The following is a 16,556-nucleotide window of genomic DNA, read 5'->3' on the forward strand; positions in this document are numbered from 1 at the left end:
AAAAAGTCCACAGCCTTTCCTTCAATTTCTACCAATTCTGTTCTTTCTCTCATCATAGATAAAACTTCATACCTAAACATCGCTCACCACCATTGCATCTCGAAACCCCTTGTTTGGACTCCCATTACCGCTTACCATTATTATCAAAAAATTCTCCGGAAGGTAACTTACGACCAATTTTAGGTTCATAGTTAATGTGGTTGGGATGAGATTTATGTTAAATGGATTGGGAGTCTGTTCCAGAGCAGTAGTGTCTCTGAAAGATATGATACCTAGTCCTAAAAACTGTTCTGTTAATGTTGCAAGTCCCTGGATCAAGTATTCCTGGTACCATTTGACCTGCAGATGTGAAGTAAGTGCATCAATAATAGGTCAGAGGATAGATGCAAGTCACTACTTATCAGCCTTTATGAGACTGAATATCGCAATAGAACTTTGAGGCAGTCCATGTACGTCATATTGTTTAGGCCTACCGTCCTTTTTGTAAGGTATCGATGCATGCTTTCCAGTTGTTGCATGTGCCTAGGCAGATGCATGCTAAAGGGGGGATTAAACTCAAGGACTGGCATAATGAGGGCCAAGTAAAGGAGGATAACACCATTCATGGATCCAGATGCAACCCCCTTGTTTATGAACTGTGCAATATAGAAGGACTTCCTTAGCACAGTGGACCCATGCTGGTTAAAAGTTCACTATCCGCATTAGTTCACAAATACTAAGCTACTAGGTCAACTCTTAGGGGTATGTAACGTCGATAACAAATTTAAGAATGACAATGTAAACAAAAATGAAATTAATTATAACATTAGCTTTCTAACACAGTATAATTCATACGCTACACAGGTTAGAGGTGTTCTACAAAGTAACTGGGAATTTGTTATGCAAGATAGAAAGTTACATTTGTTATTTGGCCCGGAACTAAGAGTAGTATATAAAAAAGGTCCCTCTATTAAAAACCTAGTAGAATACCCCCTTAAACCATACAGAGTGAACAAGGGTATGTTTAAGTGTGGTAGATGTAAATATTGTAAGTATATACAAACAGGTTCTAATTTTACAATCAGGGGTACCAAATACTACATAAATGGTAAATTTAACTGTGAGAGTCAGGGGGTGGTGTATCTTGCCAAATGTAAGGAATGTCCAGTTTACTATTTTGGGAAAACTGAAAGATTGTTGAAAAATAGAATTTACGAGCATTTATATGCTATATCCAAGCAAAATCTATCTAATGCTTTGGCTAAGCATATTATGGAAAACAATACTCATAGTTTCTTGTTTAATATTGTTGAGAAAGTTGACAAGAACCCTAGAGGGGGACCATGGTATTTAAGATTACAAGAACGTGAACTTCTTTGGCAGCTAAAAACCAACGCTTATTCTTATCCAGGTATTAATGACATGTGTTCTATCAAATGTTTACTTAACATCAAAGCTCTGGAGAGATAGTTGGTTTTTCATCTATATATATATATATATATTTCTTTATATATATATATATATATATATATATATATATATATATATATATATATATATTTTTTTTTTTTTTTCTTAAGTATGTTTATATTTGAACTTGGGAAATCCTGAAAATCAAGTATTTTCATGTTAGTATTTTTAACATTGTGTATACATGTACATATATAAAAATGTAAAGCTTGGTAGTTTTTTAGGGTATAAATACACACAATGAAATTCTACTATATTTTTAAAGTGAATGTTGGGTAGTTGGTTTAGTTAAAATAGAATATATTATACATATGTATTCTTTTTCTTTTTTATGTATGTGTGTGGCTTTAATTAGCTAGGTACTGTTGGTAAATGGCTGGTTTAGCTAAGCACAAGTAAATTACTTAATTGATCTTGGGCTTGGTTTAAGCGTTTGTAAATATAAATTGCAATGTGTTTTATTCTTGCTTTGTCTGAGGAAGTGCAAGCAATGGTTTGCATGAAAGCGCTAACTAAGCATAGTAAAATATTTTTGGAATCCTTTGGCTGGCGTGATTTGTAGCCTCCGTTTTTTCTTTTTTTCTTGGTTTGTAAAAGTTTATTTGCTTAGGGGTATGTTGTCATAGTGATAGTTTCTTGGGGAAGTAAACTTTTCAAAGGAGACAATAATGTATTTTTTGGTATTTAGCTTCAGTCCATGAGTCTGGCACCAATTAATTGTTTGGGACAAGCTTTACTGTAGAATGGCTGAGTATTTTGGAGATTCAATCACTACTCCTGGCTTGCAGTCATCTGCATACTTAGTAGGTCTGGAGCCCTTTGTTACTGGCTTTTACATCTAACAAGTAGGTGACAAACAGAAGAGGTTCCAGCACTGAACTCTGGTGGACTGCACTGGTGAATGGTCTTTTTTGTGGTGGTAGCTTTCCCTATTTTAATCTCCTGCATACTATTTGTGAGCCATTTGGCAATCCAGTGGATGACAGAGGGTTTTATTCCTAGATTTTAATCTTTTCTTCTGTGCCTGAGTGGAGATTGTGTCAAAAGCCTTGGTTTAAGCATGTAGTTTGTACTGTTTTACCTTAATTCAGAACTTTGGTGACCTTTTCAAAAAAGCTCACCAGGCTAAGTAAGCATTACCTGCCTTTTACAAATCCAAATTGACATGGGTCCAGTATTTAGAGGTTCCCTGGGTCCTTACAGATTAATTCCATGATAACTCTTTTCATGGCTTTGTATATTAGGCTGGTTAGACTTATGGGTTGGTAATTGCCTGGGTCTGTGGAAGATCCTCCCTTATGCAGGGGAATAACTGTTGCTGTTCTCCATTTTCTTGGTAAAAAGAAACTACATGGAGGATAAGGCTGAAGAGTGCTGTTAGAGGTCTGGTTAAATCATACTAATCAGGATGCCTCATTGGATATTGTAAGGACCCATTGACTCAGTATTTTTCACCTTTGATACCGCTTTCAGGACTTAGTCTTGTGTGATTGCTGTGGCAGGTTGGTTTCAGATATTTCATGTGAGATGGACTGGGGGGGGCTAAAGCTTCAGCTAAATTTATAGGCCAGTAAGTTAGCCAAATCTTTAGCTTCAGTGTAGGCAACATAGCAACCAAAAGCAGAACCTAAAATGCGGCTAAGGCAGAGATTCAAAACTGCAAAACGACACCACCACTGCCTTTAACAATACCATGAACAAACCGGGACAGGTAACAAATTGGTTTACTTGAATTATTATCATATTTTATTGAGATAAAATAATAAAAATTGAGCATTTTTGTTCACATAAATGAACTTAATCAGAACTACAAAACATCACAAGTACAATGAATATATATTGTCAACATTCAATTACAAAGCATGATCAACCAATAGGATTTAAAAATAATAAATTAATCAAAACTAATTAAAACACTTCACTAAGCTTTTAAAGGAGCTTTCCCTAAATACATGTTACTATAAACCATTTCTTTTAAAGTACATAAAAGACAAATATAAAAATAGTAAAAAAAAATAGAAATGTGTACACTAGTTTATATTTTATAATTTCTCAGCTCTTAATGTCCTTTGCTTGGTTGGCTATTTTTGCCTCGAACTAGGCTTTGGTAGATTTAATTACGCATTAAGTTGCTTGTTTAATTTAATGATGAATGCTCTATTATTCTGTGTATTGCTCCTCTTACTTTTAGCTAGTAATCTCTTGATTTATAATAAAGCTTGTTGATATTAAAGTTCAGCTGGGTGGGTGTGTTGTGGTATGCCCTTCACTTATTACTACCTGGTACAGCTATGTCTATGCAGCTGTTTACAAACTGGTATTGTTTAGTGGTGTGTGTGTCCACATATTCAGTAGAATTAACTAGGTTTGGTGGGGATTTGAAACTTGACAATGTATGACTTGGGATTAAGTAGTTTGTCTTTGAAAAAATTGTTTAAAGATACCACGGCCATGACAAACATTGCTTCACAAACTTCAGAAACAGATTCAACATTCCTAGCAACACCCTGCTCACTGCTCCAACATCATCATATAGTCATCCATAAGGAGATTTACACTGCTTCTTTATCCTAATGCTCCCCATCCTGCCAAATTCTTCCTTACCTTTTTTGCCTGCTTTTTATTTACCATCAAGAACAATGTATGCAATAAAGGATGGTTTAACCTTGTGAGTCATCCTGAAAACACCTTTTCAGTCCACCCATTTACTCTTAATTGCATATTCATAGTGTAATACTGTGTCTCTACAATCCTCATCAACATACCTGCACTTACTGCTTTCCTTGGTGCCTTAAGTAAAATAGCTAATTCATGGCACCCAAAGTTTTATGTATTTCCATAGAGATGACCCCTGCTCATCCAGTGTATAGGAGTGATCCTAGGTTAAACTCTCATCCAAAATGGTATCAAAAGCCTTCACCAAACAAGGCTCCAACTCCAACCCAAACAACATACAGAAGTCAACCAAGTACCCATCTTACCCCACCTGCTTTCATTTTCCTGATAGCAAATACCACTTCCCCACAAAGTCTCACATGCATCTTCCATAACAGGATCTTTCTTTTACCCTAAACCTCCTTAAAGAGTTCAGTGTAAACATCCCCTAACACCATTACAGTGTGACTATTAGAACTGTACATTCTTTCATCTCTGTTCTTCAGCCCAAAGATCCAAGTTTACTTTTTCTCATCCTTCAGTTTCCATGCTAATATCTTAGCCTCCATCGCCTCCCTTCTCTACCAGACAACACTCCTTCATTCCAACTCTGTCTCCAACAGCCTTAACTTATCCTTCTGTTCTTCAGTTTTCTCTCTACTTCTCTGTCAATACCTTCCTTTTCAAAAATCCCTCTCCAACTTCCACATCTCTCACTCCCAGAGTCTGTTAATTTAGTCTGTCACTCCATCCTCCCATCCCATTCTGTTCTGTTCTCTGTGTTGTGAGTACCATTAGTGACTACTTCTACATTCCTAACACCTAGTCTTGGATGAGGGAAAACACATAACCCTATTCTCCTTACTCACACTTGGATCTTCCTGTGGTCAAAAGTTCATGAGATCTTGATTACATCACAAAGCACAAAAACATCAGAATCCATTATCATATGCTTCATAAACATGTAATGAATATGAAACAAGACTTGTCTCTTTACTAAGCCGATGGTGTTATCCATGTTGGTACTATGGGGTAAGTCATATGTGAAAACTGATCAGAGAAACGTTCTCCTAAATGTCGATAACAGTGAACATACTAGTATGGATCTCTTATTCATCTCTTCCTATTTTCTTTTACACTGGCAAAACTATAGACTCCTCTTAAGAGGAAGGAAACACTTCATCCAATATGGAAGAATAAATATATGTGTAAACAAATGACACTCCTCTGTCTTCAGGCATATATTCTTGATGATTGTTCTATTCAAATACAGATCAGGCTTTGGATAGTATGTCATTATCAATATTGTCAACATCCTCAGATCAGATAAGGAGAAATGATGTATATTTCTTTTTTTGCAGGCTGCTTCTAGTTCCTATCGCTCAAAGGACAGATCAGAACATTAGTGTAGTGCAGAGGTAACATAACATAAGCACAGTAGTGCTATATAGGCACGAGTAAAGAAGCAGGAAAAAAACCATGATTAGGCAGGCCACTGCACTTTAGAAAGGTAGCCGAGGCAAAAATCAACTTTATTGAAAAGCAGAGTCATGTAGCTGAGGGTTGATAAAGAAAGGCAAAGTTGTGATCTCATGCCACATTGAAAGAAACTTACAAGACTGAGAATCACACCAGATAGCACAATATTTTGCCTATATTGGCAGGTTGTTGGTGCTCACATAAAAGGAAAACTTTTGAGAAGGTCACCAAAGCAATGGATGAGGGCAAAATCATTCATGCTGCCTACGTTGACCTGGCCAAGGCATTTGACACTACCCCACTTGGGCATTGTTGACAAACTCAAGAGGTTATATACAAACCCATATGTCACCTAGTGAATAGCCAACTGGCTCACTGATGGGACCCAGGAAGTTAGAATTGGGGAGTTCACCTCTACAAAGAGGCCAGTCTCAAGTGGAATCCCTCCGGGATCAGTCCTTGGGCTGCTCCTTTTTGGCATTTACTTCTCAGAAGTCAAGGCCAATGTCAGTGGTCTCTGGCTGACTAAATGTGCAGATGATTGCAAATTAGGAGCTTCCACTGAATCTCACACTGATATAAATGTTCTCCAGGAGGGCCTGATACAGACAAACAACTGGTGTCAGAGCCATAGACTAAAACTAAATGCCCAGAAATGCATAATAGCATCCTTTGGGAAGTCATCCATCCCTGGTAACTATCATATTGACAAGACACCCCTTAAAGCTGACCCAGTAGTCAGGGACCTAGGGATACACATAGATAGTAATATAGCCTTTGACCATCACTTGTCTACAGTGGTGAGGAAATCATTCTATGTTGTGCAACTTATGAACAAAGGTATGGCATCTAAGTCCAAGGAAGCATTGTTCCACTGTATTCTGCATTCATGAGAATTATTATTGAGTACAATGCCTGCTTCAGTATGTACCTAACCAGACATATCCAACAATTGGAATGTCCACAGAGGTTCCTCACTAAAAGAATACAGGGCATAAGTAACATGTCCTATGCAGACCGCCTCAAGGCCCTATCCTTGTATTCTGTCTCTTACAGGCTTTTGAGGGGAGATCTATGCCTGGCATACAGGGCATTGTCAGACCCCACTGTGATGGACCTCCTACATATCCACAAAACATAAACTAATGAGTAAAAAACAGCAAACACAGAGCTGGAGAACAGCTGATGCAGGTAAAAAAGTTAAATGATGTCACCAAGTAGATTTCAAGCACAAAGATTTATTTCACACAAAATCCAGGTTATATGCACAAGCTTTCATCCCTGCTCAGTCAGGAACTTCTTCAAAGTGATTTAGTTAGTAGGATACACTTCATTTAAATTCTTGAATGGCATATAATCAATCCTAAAAACATGCCCCCTTATTTACATAACTAATACGATGGTAGGAGATTCACCCACTGTATTCCTGGTGTCTTTATTAGTTAATACCACCCACTTTTTAGCTTATTACAGTAATACATGAATAAATATACTCTGTCCCATAGATAAATACAATACCATGACTAAAACATACTATTTAATGTTAATATAAAACATATAAAACCACTTTTATATAAAATTCATCTTTCCAGAGCTTTTAGTTTTAAAAAACATGCACGTGAAAACTGTCATTCAGTCCTGGCCACTGTAGGGAGTTCATCCTTAGTTGCCATAGGGCTTCTAGTTTTTCTAGTATTAATGCCCACGGTCCACCCCTTATATCTGGTGTGATTACCTCCAATATTCCAAATTTAAAACTATGGTCAGGGTAATCCATATTATGCCTAGCTAAGGTTTTTGTTTCCTTTTTGTTCCTTATATCTCTTACATGTTCATAAATTCTGCTTTTTAGTTTCCGATCTGTTTTCCCTATATAAAAACATGGACATTTTGTGCAAACTGAGCAATAAACCACCTTCTCTGTTGTGCATGTACATCTACTGGTAATTTTTACTATGATATTGTTAATGTTAAGTGAACTACTCTCATGAATATAACAACAATAGTGACACGCACCACATTTTTTCATGTATCTATTTTGTGGGTTCACTTGTGTATATTCTAAAAAGTTTTTCATAGTTCTACCCTTTTTATATAGGATGGTAGGAGATTCACCCACTATATTCCTGGTGTCTCTGTTATTAAATACCACCAAATTTTTAAACATAATGTCAGCTACACTCTTACTGCTTTTGTTAAAAATTGTAATGAATGCACTGTTAAATTTCCTCTCCTCAGATATCTCAAACTTTTGACCGGTTTCTTGAACCCAGGGTTGCATAACAATGTTATTCACAACCTCCCTATTATTCCCTCTTATTTATTCTTGTTGTTTTTTGGTGTAATAAAGGCTTAAAGTGTCCCCTCTCTCTATATAAGTAACATTTATTTATTTATTTATTTTACATTTGTTGACCGGGAAAGTCCGACTAGGTTCCACAGATCCTGTTTTCAGCGGAGGCCCGGGGAGAAATGCTCCAGAAGCATGTCTTTAGAATGTGGGAGGAAACCGGAGTACCCAGAGGAAACCCACGCGGACGCAGGGAGAACATGCAAACTCCACACAGAAGGCATCCCAGCCGAGAATCGAACCAGAGAACCTCTTGCTGTGAGGCGACAGCATTAACCGCTGCACCACATGCCTTTAAGATGGTCACACTCATCCAAAAAACTTTCAAATTCAGATGCCATCCATGCAGCCCTTACATATTGACCTTTTACTATGGCTTTCTTTTGTTTAAACTGATGTGAACTACTGAAATGTAAAAAACTATTTAAATATATTGGTTTTCGGTAAATTTCAGATTTAAACACCTTAAATACTCTGTCTTTCCTTAACCTCACATCTAGGTATGGTATTTCATCAACTCCAACTGTATGTGTGAATTTTAGAAAAGGGGTAAACCCATTTAGATATCCTAGGAACTCAGGTATAATCTCAACTGGCCCCTCCCAGTACATAAAAATATCATCCAAATATCTCATATAACATGTGCAGTGGGAGAAATAATTTGAATTAAATAAATATTTTTTATCCCACTGCAACATTACAATGTTAGCATATGTCCCCCCACAAGCTGAACCCATTGAGATGCCTTCTGTTTACAAATAGTACTCCCTATCAAACAAAATAAAATTGTTCTGCTATACAATACTTAATAGGTGTTCAAATTTATTAATTTTTACCTGTGGTATATTCTTTTCCAAGAGATATTTACAAAACCATTCTACCCCTGTCTTATGGGGTATAACAGTATAGAGGTCTTTTATGTCCATGGTAATGAAATAACCACCTTCAGTATATTCCAACAGATTAATTCTCTGTAGAAAGTCCCACGAATCTTTGCATGCACTCTTCTCTTCAGATACAATTTTTTTTAATTTGATATCCAAGTACTTTGCTATAAGTTGTATGACAGAACCATGGTCATCTACAATGGGTCTCATTGGGGGGGTCATATAAATCTTTATGTAGTTTAGGCAAACCAAACATACAAGAAACGTTTGGGTGGGGTACTAACATGTAATTCAATTCTTCTATCTATGGAACAGGCTCCCCATCTATGTGAAGCAGAGTTCCTCCCTAACCCAATTCAAGTGCAACTTGGACAATTGGATGGGAAACTGGAAATACATCCCTAGTTTGACACCTATGTCTCTAATGGACACAGGTAACCTGTAAATGATTCATCTCCCAGACTTATGCTAACACTTATCAAGGGTATCAAAAGTTGTCAGAGATTTGGGTTGCATGGCTAGGCTTAAAAAGGCCCTTGTGATCATTAGCCTCATAAATGCCTCATAAACACCTATGAACCTATAAAACAGTGTAGGAGGTGTTAGGGGTTAGTTAATAGGTGTCTATCAAGCTGAACACCTTTTTTGATCATTGCAAAGGGATGGAGAGGAAAGCAAGATATGGGGTAAGACAATTGGAGGAACACATAGCAGGAACACTAAAGTAAAGCAGGTTGAGGGGAAAAAATGGTATTTTTCTGTGTGCAAAGGACCCCCATTTTATTTATATATATATATATATATATATATATATATATATATATATATATATATATATGTGTGTAGAGAGAGAGAGACAGCAGCAAAGCTGGGGTGGAATGAAGGGTGAGGACAGAAGCAGGGACACAAACATATTGACCACAAACCAACAGTAGCGGACTTGGCAACACAAGGGGGGATATGGGCGATGCATACACAAACAAAATATAGAAACATTGCTGAGGAGAGGATGGAGTATAAGCAGCCTGTCAGTTGCCATACAGCCCAGGGAGGCATTACTGAGATGCAGTAGGTGGTGGCTCTTGGTTTAAATGGGTGGTGGCAAGGGCCACACCTACCACTCTTGACCTGATGACATCAGCTAGTTGGTTGAATGAGTCTACTACTCAGTTATGGACACTTTGCTGAATGGTGACTCAGTGGGTCTTTGTTCAGTCAGTTGCAGTCTACATTAGTTGAGCCATCTCCAGCTCAACCAGGTCCAGCAATTGCATCAAGCAACATAACAGCAATGGAGCAGAACTGTCTCGGGTGAAGGAACTTCCACTATCCTCACCAGCCTCTGCCTTAGTTGGGGTAAAAGCTAATGCATCTGCAGCTCTGGTGAACCATGGTGACTTATAGAAGATACACAAAGTTGAGGAAACCTGAGATTAGGGATGGGGGCTCAGAAGTTTTATGGCAGATATATAAGCCAGGAGAGGAAAGAGATGGCACTAACATTAGAGTGCTTGTACTCTGTGCTGCATCCTTCAAAGCTGGTAGCTTTCTCTTTATGCTGTACCTGTGCAAAAAGTAAAAAGGACAAGTAGTCACGTAATACATACAGGTATGTGGAAACGCCCATGACAATGCGGTCATACAGCTATGAGTCCACAGACATGCCAGCAAGCAAGCAGAAGCCTGAAATGATTCCAACCGCCCAACACATAACTATACCAGCATGTTCATGAGCAGAAAAGCATCAAGCAGGCAGGTTTCATTATTACAAGACTGCATGCAGCCTTATACGACTTTTGTTATTTGCAAAAGATCTACACTAATGCTCTGAGATGCACTGAAGCTGCACTAAGTATATCCATGTGCAGTGATACAGAGGAATGGGATGGTGCCCAAAATGCCTCAGGGTCACAGCCTTATGACTGTTCTTACAAAAGAACACAGTACTGTAAAACTACAGCTACCAGTAAAAATGCATATAAATACAATCATCCATAGCAACCAACCTAAAATATCCTGGGAGCTATCAGATTAAATAAAAACATAGAATCAGGATGACACCATCTAAACAAAGCAAAGCTATTTATTAGATGAAATACTGCACACAGCATACATGATAAGTGCTTACCATACCATTTGGGGCATTTTTGCCAAACCTTTGCCTCCCATATCTGGAGATCTCCAGTGTGATGGTGACCCTGGTCAACCTATCAGTGCTGTCACTGCTCACTAGTACATGAGATGCTGCCAGGCCATACCAAACACCCTCACTCCTGAAAGAGCTTGTATAGGATTCAATAGCCACTTTTAAACCTGTTGTACAAGACATACAGCATAATTCTGATCTCCTTTTACACTCCAAGCAGGCCATCTCTATGGACACTAGCATTGGCAGCTATCTCTATGAATTGTAGCAAAACAAAATGGCAGCATGAGAATCATGCCCTTTATAGGATATTCTGAATCATATGTGCTGCATCTTAGCATCTTGTAGAAGCACAAAATGCATACATGTATAGAATGAACACACAGGCAGTCATTCATGACATGTCATGCATACATGTATAGAATGAACACACAAGCAGTCATTCATGACATGTCATGCATACATGTATAGAATGAACACACAAGCAGTCATTCATGACATGTCATGCATACATGTATAGAATGAGCACACAAGCAGTCATTCATGACATGTCATGCATACATGTATAGAATGAACACACAAGCAGTCATTCATGACATGTCATGCATACATGTATAGAATGAACACACAAGCAGTCATTCATGACATGTCATGCATACATGTACAGAATGAGCACACAAGCAGTCATTCATGACATGTCATGCATACATGTATAGAATGAACACACAAGTTGTCATTCATGACATGTCATGCATACATGTACAGAATGAGCACACAAGCAGTCATTCATGACATGTCATGCATACATGTATAGAATGAACACACAAGTTGTCATTCATGACATGTCATGCATACATGTACAGAATGAGCACACAAGTTGTCATTCATGACATGTCATGCATACATGTATAAAATGAACACACATGTAGGCATTCATGACATGTCAGTGATATGCAATGGAAACTATCAACACTTTGTCACTGATGCATATCTGTACAACAGTTATTTATAGACAAAGGCAGAATCTAATCTCATTAGCATAAATAAGGTACAGACTAATTAGTGACCTTCACAGGAGATCTGCCATTCCAAAACCTGAAACATATATCAAGCAAAAGCAAACAGCACACTTATTTCAGCACCTTGTAAATATTTTTGCAAACAAAATAGCAACAAATTTGTGCAAGACAGCCTACAGGAGGTATACAGAGGCTTAAGTTACTGAGCATAGTGCACTTTAAACCTGTCTAAGCAGTATATTGCCCTTCAGCAGACTGAACACATTCTCTACCATGTTTCTAGCCTGATTGCAGGTGATGTTATGCTGCTCTTCAGCTGTACCTTGTGGGTTCCATCTGGGCATCATCATCCAGGTCCTGCATCACCTGTAACCCATTAAGGATAGGAGAAAAATTGAGAAGCTGATTGTCATGTGCATATGATGTATGTAGCCGTAGATATGTATGTGCACCACTGTCCTTGCAGTTACCTACTGGGTTGTCCTATGGGGTGTGTCCATGGTGAAAACTGAAATAATGTATGCAGTATGGTGGAAATAGTGGGCACTGCCACTGTGTTGTTCTGACAGACAGATTATTTACCCCCTCAAATGCACACTACACATTAAGGTGCTGTACTGATACATGGATTATTAGCCCCTCTGCCATGCACACTACACATCAAGGTACTGTACTGATACATGGATTATTAGCCCCTCTGCCTTCCACAGTATACATCAAGATGCTGTACTGATACATGGATTATTAGCCCCTCTGCCTTGCACACTACACATCATGGTGCTGTACTGATACATGGATTATTATCCCACTGCCTTGCACTCTACACATCAAGGTGCTGTACTGATACATGGATTATTGGCCCCTCTGCCTTACACAGTACACTTCAATATGCTGTACTGATACATGGTTTATTAGCCCCTCTGCCTTGCACAGTACACATCATGGTGCTGTACTGATACATGGATTATTAGCCTGTCTGCCTTGCACAGTACACATCAAGGAGCTGTACTGATACATGAATTATTAGCCCCTCTGCCTTCCACAGTATACATCAAGATGCTGTACTGATACATGGATTATTAGCCCTTCTGCCTTGCACACTACACATCAAGGTGCTGTACTGATACATGGATTATTTGCCCCTCTGCCTTGCACAGTACACATCAAGGTGCTCTACTGATACATGGATTATTAGCCCCTCTGCTTTGCACACCGCACATCAAGGTGCTGTACTGATACATGGATTATTAGCCCCTCTACCTTGAACACTACATCAAGGTGCTGTACTGATATATGGATTATTAGCTCCTCTGCCTTGCATACTACACAGCAAGTGATGGAATGGTAGCCCTTCCTACTGATGTAATGCTGGGGGTGGGCACTGGGCTAGGTCACTTGTGCAACAAGGGTGCAGTGTATGGCCCCCACATTTTAAGGAAGTTAAATGGTGGTGACTTTCTCCCCAGTGGATTGGGAAAGCAGATGTGCTCCTCATCATATTGGTGCAATGTATTAAGGAATGTCCTTTGTAGAGTTTTCTACAGCCTAATGCCTTCAGTATACTAAACGTGCTTCCAGTTGTCTCTGACTGGTCTCTATGATAATACTTCACATACTATGATTTCCACAGGTATAGAAGGTTCATGCATTCCTCCAGTTTCCTTCTGTGGACCATGCATTCCAGGCAACACTTATATAGTTTCTCTGTTCTCGAACATTTGGTTCCAGACCTATTAACGTGTGAGCTGGTAAGATGTAATTTTCTGTTAATACTGTTTTATGCTGTCCAAGTGGCTGCATTTTGCATGCACCTGGGAGAGCACGTGGGAGATCACTGGAATAATGAAATGCTGGTTAATGAAAGTCAGTGCTAATACTAACATGTCTGCCTGCAATGCTACAACTATTGCTGTGCTCTTTGCCTTTATATTCAGATATAACCACCTGTTCCATTTTGCAACTGATGACTACAAATCATGACTTACTTTCTCCTATCTACATTTCCATGTTATTATACATTAATTAGACTGCAGCTGTCATTTGCAAGTCATTGTATGGTTAATTGCATACCTATTTTTCTGTGCCTTTTGAGGCATTGCCCATGGTGCTGTGTGGTTTTATAAATCACTGTCTAGCTGCACATTTATTTTTTGGCACAAGAATGCACTGATAACTTTGCTTATTGCCTGTAAATGTCCCTAATTTATCCAAATGATGCATTCTCAATGTAGTTTTAGGGAACAATACTATTTGGATAAGAGTGCATTTATCATTGTTCATCTTTAAATGATGCAACATCTTTCAAGATCTAACTAAATGTTTTACATATCTGCCACATTGCTTTTGCAATCTTCCTGAGTTTGAATATCTGCAGATGATAAGCAATTCCTTTACCTCAAAATGTGCCTGATTATTTTGCTTCCCCTGCTAGTACTTTAGGGCTCATGGAACTTGAAAACAGGCAACAACAGTTTTTTTTTTTCCCTTTATTTTGTGGTATAATGAATCCCTGGGGATTGTTATACATGAGCAAGGCATGAATGTAGAATTAGGAATAACGGATGTTCAGCCAAGAGATAGACAAGCTGCATAAAAGGTGTGTGACAGTCTGGCATGGTTGTGCAAGAGATGGATGAACTACATCAGAGAAGAGGTGTGACAGTCAGGCATGGCTGTTGAAGAAGCTGAGTGGTACTGAACTGAGCGAAGTGACAACAGGTGATGCGATACCATGACCATGTAGAAAATGAGAAAAGTGCAATGATGATGATGAGAGAGTTTGCTTTTATAAAATATTTTTAAGAGTCACATTACATAATTATCTAATTCTACAGTACAGAGCTACCTGAATGTTTGCTGCAGTGATCCCTGCTCTCTTGTTTGTTGACTGCCACATAATCCCGAGGTGAATTTCTTGGAACCCATGTTATAATAACAGTTATGATCACTGACCCAGCCATAGTCCTGTGTGCAATACATGCAGGAGTTAATGACTTAAAGACATTTTCTTTACATCACTTGAAAAGAGCTCTTCAGCGAATATTCAGTTTTTGTAAAGCAAACAAAATAAAAGTTTGAATTAGTGAAATGTTACTGTCACACATCATTTTTTTCTACAACTGTCTATGAAAAATTTGCCATAGGAAAGCTGAACAGCTCATGACTTACTGAGATGAAACTTTGATCATAAGATTTTGTCTTTTGATGGACTACATTTAAATCATTTTGTACGTGCTTTGTTGGTGATAAACTTGTCATTCTTGTGAAAAAATGGACTTGTGTTAGAGCCCTAGCATTGAAGATTAAATGTGTGTATTTCTGCAATGTCAGAAGGATACTTAGAAAATGGGATGAGTGCAAAGCTTTAATACATATGTACATATGTTTACTATCACTATTCTGACTCACAGTGGTCAAGTCTACATGCACCATGCTCTACATACCGAATGGTGGAATGCCAATGCTGCCGACTGTCCAACCTTGCCCTCCTTCTGGATCTGTGGTAATGCTTGTACGTAGCTCCATTACAGTAGGGAGTTTCAAGGATCAGTGTTTATGTCGGGTGTATTGGAATTCGCATTCTGATTTTCTTGAAAGTGCATCGATCATAGGATGACTCAAGCACCTGTGAGCTGGAATAAAAATAGTAAATCATTTATGTATGACTGTCGGACTAATGTATTTACTGAATGCAGGGACACATCTAACTCTTCTTTGAGATGTACAAGAAATTTTTATGTCTAAGAAAAGAAATCATCAGTTGTGGTACATTGATAATGCTGAGTTTGAAACATTAGGTATGGTAACTGAGGAATATTATAGTAAAATTTATTTGATATAATTATATGCTATAGAAGTTCAAGATTAAAATGTAACCAGCACATAAGGTTCCTGTAATAAATAATTTACCATATGGTCTATTAGTAATTATTGGTGATTGTAGCTATTCATCTATTAACTGGAAATTGTATCCAACATCATTCTATGAGCAAGAATTATTTAGCATGGCTACTTTAAGGCGCATGTCACAAATGGTATCTAATCCTGCTAGACAAAAGAGCATCTTGGATTTGATTCTTGCAAATTGTTGCAATATATTTTTTTTGTATAAATATTATAGAATCTCTATGAACTTCCAATCATAATGCCATTCTATTCAATAATAATATTTAATTTCAATAAATCAGCAAAAATTTGTCAGTGCAACAAAATCAACATTAACAATCTATAAATGGACCTGATGGAAACTCCTTGGATTACAATTTCCATCTTGGATTCAAAGTGCTGTGGATAGGACATATTTCAATTTGTGTGTATGTTTGTTTTGGAAGAGACCACAAAATTTATGTAATAAACTATCATTTTGATGTGATAATTGTCTTATTATATAAAAAATGACACTCACTGCAATTTATAGAAGAGTCCCAGAATGTCACAGTAAGAAAAAAATAGAATCAAGCTATAACAAAGTAAGTTAAAGTAGTAACAGTAGTAGCAAATGTTGGGTATGAGAATACTTTAGCTTTAATCCTATCCCTAACCTTAACTTTAACTACAGTAGATGCTGCGGT

The sequence above is a fragment of the Protopterus annectens genome, chromosome 13.part0, assembly GCF_019279795.1.
Source record: "Protopterus annectens isolate FY-2018-M chromosome 13.part0, PAN1.0, whole genome shotgun sequence".
Classification (NCBI taxonomy): Eukaryota; Metazoa; Chordata; order Ceratodontiformes; family Protopteridae; genus Protopterus; species Protopterus annectens.